The sequence below is a fragment of the Mustela lutreola genome, chromosome 1, assembly GCF_030435805.1.
Source record: "Mustela lutreola isolate mMusLut2 chromosome 1, mMusLut2.pri, whole genome shotgun sequence".
Taxonomy (NCBI): Eukaryota; Metazoa; Chordata; class Mammalia; order Carnivora; family Mustelidae; genus Mustela; species Mustela lutreola.
In genome coordinates, this window is record NC_081290.1 from 125805322 (window position 1) to 125812482 (window position 7161).

A 7161-nucleotide genomic window follows, 5' to 3' on the forward strand; every position below is an offset into this window, starting at 1 on the left:
CATCCAATTTTACACCCAGGCAGCCTTGACATTCTCTCTTACCCCACACAGTTAGTCACTTCACAAGTCTTATCAATTTTATCTCAAAATATCTCTCAGGTGTGTGCCGTTCTTTCCATCTGTACTTGCAGCCTTCCTTTTCAAACTACTGGTATAACTCTCCTGAGCAACTGTGACATGGGACAATCTGGTCCCAACAGTCTCCTCTGCCTCACTCAAATTCCCACTTCAGAATTTTTTACCCAAGGTTTTAAAGGGCAATCATGTCATCTCCCTGTTCACAATCCTCTTAAAATTTTCCTTTGCTGTTATGAAGAACAAAACCCATGATATAGCATACAAGGCTATTAGTCTGCCCTCCATGACCACTCTGGTGTTATTCCACACTTACCTCCCCTCCTGCTCTCTGTGCTCAGTCTTGATGATCTTCTGGGTCTCAGTGCCATTCCTTTGGCCTTGGACATTCTTCATCAGGTTAAAATTCACTTGTCTTTCAGGTTCTGGCTCAAATGAAACTTCCTAATAGGTCACAATGTTACATCTTTTCTTATCCTTTCATAATTTTTCTTCATAGTTTAAATGAAGATTACATTTATGCATTTACTTCTGTGACTTCTTATGGTAACCTCCATAACCAAAGGGGCTGTGGCTAGTCAAGCTCTTCATTTCATCCCTAAAACTTAGTACTTTCCTTGTACTTAGTTGGAGCCCCAAGGATATATACTTCATGAGTGTATGAATATACAATTAAATGAACAAATAGAATTTGTAATTCCAAAAAAAATTTTTTTTTTAGTGGCTGAAAGACAACTTTATTACTTTTATGTACAGAAAATCAAGCCGTGTCCACTCAGCCCAGTTTGGTGGCCAGTTCTTTAGCCTTTGCCTTTTCCAGCTTGGCGATGTGAGCCACCAACTTCGGACGTTGCCTCCCCAGTGGCGGAGGATCTCGTCGTATCTGTCATTGTAATTGGTCCTGATGGCTTCTACCAGCTTTGCCAGAGCCCCTTTGTCTTCTGAGTTGACCTGCGTGAAGGTGACCGTGGTGCAGGTCTTCCTGTGGACCAGATGCCCCAGCCTGGCCTTCCCCTTGATGATGCAGTAGGGAACCCCCATCTTGTGACACAGAGTGGGCAGGAACACCACCAGCTCAATGGGGTCCACGTCGTGCACAATCACGACCAGCTGGGCCTTCTTGTTTTCCAACAGTGTGGTGACTGTGTTCACCCTGGCTCGCAGCACGGGGGGGCCTCTTGGTGAGGACATCCCCTTTGCCGGCATCTTTCTTCTTGTTAGATTATCTGGTTAGATCTACTTAATAGAAAATGAAATGCGAGAATAACAGAGTGCTGTAGTATTATCTAAGCCTAGGAATCAATGGTAAGAAATAGTAATTAGAGAAGCTTTAATTGCAGATCTCCCCAGTGTAAGTGGGAATTCCAGAATGAACCATTTTCTTACTGAAGTCCCATTTAAACATTCAAACTCATTTTTTTCGTATTATAACTGCCTCTGTTTTCCAAATATTATTTGTTTGTTTTTGTTTTGTTTCTAGTTTACTTGTATGTAGAATTTGTAGTATTAAAGAAAAGTTAGCGTCATTGATTATGATGTCCGGTAGTTACATTTTCAAGAAATAGCTTAGGACTAGAAAAGTATGCACTTCACAGTACATTTCATACAAAATAATCTACCATATTTCCTATATTCATTCTATTCCCAAATACCACCTTTGTGGTAATGTTATGAGAACCATTATTTTCCAAGTCAAAACTAACTCGTGCTTCACGTGTTTGACAAACTCATTCGAACGTTTTTCCTTTTGAATTTTTACTTAAAAATATGCTTTGTATTTTGAAAAGAAACCAAAGACCCATCAAACTTTCACCAAATAGAATTTCTACAATTGTTGCTGCAGAGGAATAATTAGTGTGTTTTACTTATTGCTGTTCTTAAAGCCTTCATTCTCCTTCTGGTTACATTCGCCAGATTTAGGTTCCTGCTGTTTGGGTCTATATATGAAATGCTGCTCTTAACGCAAAAGATTTTTGGGTGTTGGGTAACTGAAGTGCCTGAAAGTCAACAGGCTTGGGAACTTATATCTCAGAAGACTTATGATGTCCCTTTGGCTACCAACTTGGAAGTGCCAAAGAGTATCTTTCTTGAGCTGAAAGCACTTTTCCATTAGGAATAGGAAGTACTGAATTGATAGTACAGATGAATGGTTTCCAATCCCATCCTGTGACCTGTAGGGCACAAGCCCCACATTTTAGTGACTTAATGAAGATGAAATGAGTGTCTTTTTAATACATGTATTTTAATACTTTTCTCATACTGAGTGATTTGGTAATTCCTATGAAAACTTAACAAGCAAATACTCTTTATTTTCATTTCTAAGAATGTATCTACAATCAAGGATATTAATTACAGCCTTGTCAACAGAAGGAAATAAAATAGACTAACCTAAGCGAGAAGGAAAAAAGAAAAGGCAACTGGTTTAGTTCTTTACCTCTACTCAGAATGGGAGGGAGACTCTGGGGGCTGTGTCTCCTCTTAGAGCTCAACGTTCTCTCAGATCAACTGTTCCAAGGTTTCTACTGGGGAAGAGGTTATTAGCAAGCCCTTTTGGTTCTCACATTAAGCTAAGTCCTCCTGTTCTTCATTAGTTTAAAACTGGTCTTGTGTTCTCCATCTGGTAATTTTTGTCCCAACTCAATTGGTTCAGAAGTCTGGTGATTAGTTGTCATGCTATTTATTAGATTGTGTCAAAACCCAAAAGTGTTGATAATCGGTGATCCCCAAGATATAAAATTAAGTGAAAAAATAAGGGGTAGAGAAGTAGGTATCATTTGTACTGAACAGGAAGATTTGCATATATTCTTTTATATTCATTTGATATCTCTGAAAGTTTATACTGTTGATGCTTCTGAGGGGAAATTTCAGGCAAAGGAAAAGGAATAGAGAATGCCTTATTTTTCACTATATACCCTATAATTATTTGTCATTGTAAAACTCTGTGCATGTAGAACTTTTTCAGAAAAATAAGTTAAAATATAAAATTTATAAAAACATAATATATGCATTTCAATCTGCTCTTTGGAAGTAATGTGATTAATAAGACTCCGAGATAGTACTTACTGAGAAACCTGCTATGCCAGGCTCTCTGTTAAGCATCATGATGACTCTCTCATTTCAACTCTATCAACCCTATTATGTAGATACAGATTTTACAATTGTAGATGAGGAACTTGGGCCCAAAAAGGTGATTCACACAAGATGACACAGTATTTATCAGAGCAAACATGTAAACTTAGCTTTTGTAATTCCAAGGTGCATGCTCACTTCATTATATCACACGGGAGTTCAGTCTTAAAACTCATTTCGTTTATTCACCAGGAAAAACTGAATTGAATTAATAAATGGTGGCAAGCCTAAGCACTACTGCCCTGCCATTGGGTGCCTGAGATTTGTATAATGCATGTTGAATTTGTTATATTAAGGCTTAGAAAATCCTTGGGTAACTTACAATAGATTTAGTAATGATCATTTTATCTAGTCCATTTTATCTAAAGTCCTCCTGCCCTGCCCCCCCGCTTTTTTTTCTGAATCAGGCAACTAGCTCCCAGAAGAAGCACTAGCAAAATGGAGCACAAGATAGGTAAATAGTTTATCATTCTTAAATCATCTTGTTTGTGGTATCACAAGGACATATGTGGCTTTGTTTGGGGGGCTTACCACAGAATTGGCAATGTGAGGCCACCACTAAATCACATGTTGTATTTATTTCACGTTTTAATTTAGAATACACTGTGTTTCTCTTGGTATATTACTGAACTCTAGCCCACGCTATGTTACAGAATTTCCTTTGAGATTAGACAATTCTTTATCACTTCTAGCTGATGACCTTGGGCAACTTAATCTTTCTATGCCTCAGTTTTCTCATCTTTTAAATGGGGATAATAAGAATACTATCTCATAGACTTGTGATGAATATTATATGAAATAATAATAAAATAACAATGCCTATAAAATAATAGGCATGTAATGCTGAGGTTGCATAATGTTTAATAAGTCTTACCTATGTATCATTATGATTTTATCCTAAAAATCAGTTTTTGTTTTTGTTTTGTTTTTTAATTTATTTTTTATTTTCAGCATAACAGTATTCATTATTTTTGCACCACACCCAGTGCTCCATGCAATCCGTGCCCTCTATAATACCCACCACCTGGTACCCCAACCTCCCACCCCCCGCCCCTTCAAAACCCTCAGATTGTTTTACAGAGTCCATAGTCTCTCATGGTTCACCTCCCCTTCCAATTTCCCTCAACTCCCTTCTTTTCTCTATCTCCTCATGTTCTCCATGCTATTTATTATGCTCCACAAATAAGTGAAACCATATGATAATTGACTCTTTCTGTTTGACTTATTTCACTCAGCTAAAAATCAGTTTTATATTTGCTTAAGACTTTAAAATTGTGATAGTCCTGCTTTCATAGGAAGGATAATGTGAAAAATCTTAAGTGGGTAATTATGTCAAATGGATCAAATACTGAATAAATTACCATCCATTTATAGCTCCTTTAATGGGACTTTAATGTATTGTGAACTCAAACCAATTTGGAATGTTTCATTTATTTTTTCCTTTGTTTCTCAGTTTGGTTAAATCAAGAAAGAGTTTGGGACGCCTGGGTGGCTCTGTCAGTTAAGCTGCTGTATTTGGCTCAGGTCATGATCCCCGTCCTGGGAATGAGTCCAGTATCTGGCTCCTTCCTCAACAGGGGGCCTGCTTCTCTCTCTGCCTCTGCCTGCCACTCCGCTGCTTGTATGCTTGCATTCTCTCTCTCTCTCTCTGACAAATAAATAAATAAATGTAATCTTTAAAAAAAAGAGAGAGAGAGAGAGCTTAAAACATTTTAGTCTTGGTCAAAGTTTGGATGATAATATAAGTCATGTAGTTGTGAAAAAATTGGACATATTTTACAATAAAACTTTCCATTTGAGTTTATTGTATTATTGTAAGCATATTCATAGATTTGGATTCACAATGAGCTGAATTGCTCTCCAGACAAATGTTATGGATTTCTTTCTCTCTCTCTCTTTTTTTTAAAGATTTTATTTTTATTTGACGGACAGACATCACAAGTAGGCAGAGAAGCAGGCAGAGAGAGAGGAGGACGCAGGTTCCCTGATGAGCAGAAAGCCTGGGCTCAATCCCAGGACCTGGGATTATGACCTGAGCCAAAGGCAGATGTTTTAACCCACTGCGCCACCCAGGTGCCCCTGGATTTATTTTTCTAATTCTGTCATATACACTGCTTACCCTTCTGAAGGGGAGGGGGCAGCTAAGTTTTATTAAGGTCATCAATTTCCCTCTAAAATGGTCTGGTAGAAATATTTAAATATTAGGTTTTTGAAGTCTTTAATTTTTCACTAAATAAATATTATTATATTCATAAATCTCACATGTTACTTTATTATATTATATATTATATTCATGCATTACTTATTTTGAGATCATATCTTAGCTACAATTCTCACTGAATTTAATGTTGTATTAGGAATTTAATTTTTAATCAATGTCTGCAATTTTTGTCTTCTTTTTTATTCAGACTTATTCTTTACTATAATATAAGAGATATAATTTTTGTTAATTACTGGCATATAATTGCATACAATAAAGTGCCAAATTTTAACTATAATGGTGAATGAATTTTCAGTAAATGATAAACATGGGTATGTGAAATGTATACACCTGTGTGATCATTTCCCAGTTAAAATACAGAAAACAGCAAGCTTTCAGAATGCATGTTTTCCTCTTACCTCTTCTCAGACAATCTCTCCTTGGAAAGTTAAATATTATTCTGACTACTGTACCCATAGATTAGATTTGTCTATTTGAAAACTTTAGGTTAAATAAATCATATGGTATATACTGTCTTGCGCATGGCTTCTTTTGTTCAACTTTATGTCTGTTAGGTTCATTTAAGTTGTTGTGTGATACCTATTTATTCTTTTTCATTGCTGGGTAGTAGTCTGAGAGTGTGTGTGTGTGTGTGTGTGTTTATTTACATTCTCCAGAATGTTTATTTATATTTCTCCAACTCACTGTGGATGGGTTTTTCCAGTTTTTAGTTATAAACAAAATTGTTATGAATATATTTCTATATTTTTTGACACAACTACTTATTATTGTTGAACATATATGTAGGAGTATAATTGTTGAGTTGTAGTATATGTTTGTGTTCAGCTTGGTACATGCTATATATGGGATGTGTGTGTCCCCCCAAACTTAATATATTGAAATCCTACCCCTCAAAATGACAGTGTTAAGAGGTGGGGCCTTTGGAAGGCAATCAGGATTAGATGAGTGGTGAGTCATGAATGGTGGGTGCATATACTAATTTATATTCCCATCAGTAGTTTATCAATTTTGTAGATTTTTTTAAAACATTAGCTTTTGATTTTATTTTTTACTTTTCCCTAGCTTTTACATTTTCTATTTCATTCACTTCTGGTCTGATATTTATTTATTTCCTTTCTGCAACTTTGGGTTAGATTTATTCTTTTCTTGGGTTCTTAGAATGGAACCAGGATTATGGATTTTAGATCTTTCTTCCTTTCTCATGTAAACATTCAAAGCTATAGTTTTCCATCTAATCACTGCTATAGCTTCATACAATACATTTTTATTTTTATTTTCAGTTGTTATATTTTATTTTCTCTTTCTTTTTGATTTCTTCTTTAGCCTAGAAGCTATTTAGTCTATGTGTTCCCGAAGCGAGCACAGCCTAGAAGTTGTTTAGAAGGGTTGTTTAATTTCTACATATTTTATGTATTTCCAATTTTCTTTCTGTTGCCAACTTCTAATTTGATTCAGTTGTGGTCAGAGAACCTACGTTGTATGATTTCAGTCTTTCAAATGTATTTAAGCTTATTTTATGTCTTCACATATTGTCTATAATAGAGAATGTTCTATATGCACAAAACAAATGTATTCTGTTTTCTGTAGGGTAGAATGTTCCATATATATTCCATATATAAGAATTTGGTCAAGTAGGTTGATAATGCTGTTCAAGGGTTCTATATTCTTACTGATTTTCTGTCTAGTTGTTATGCCATTTCTTGACAACAGAATATTAAATTTCCAGTTGTAAAGTT

At 35.8% G+C, this 7161-nt stretch overlaps 1 pseudogene; it reads right to left on the bottom strand.

Moving 5' to 3' along the window:
• Positions 1-817: 817 nt before the first annotated feature.
• LOC131819788 (large ribosomal subunit protein eL8-like) lies at positions 818-1296 on the bottom strand (annotated as a pseudogene).
• Between the last annotated feature and the right edge of the window lie 5865 nt (positions 1297-7161).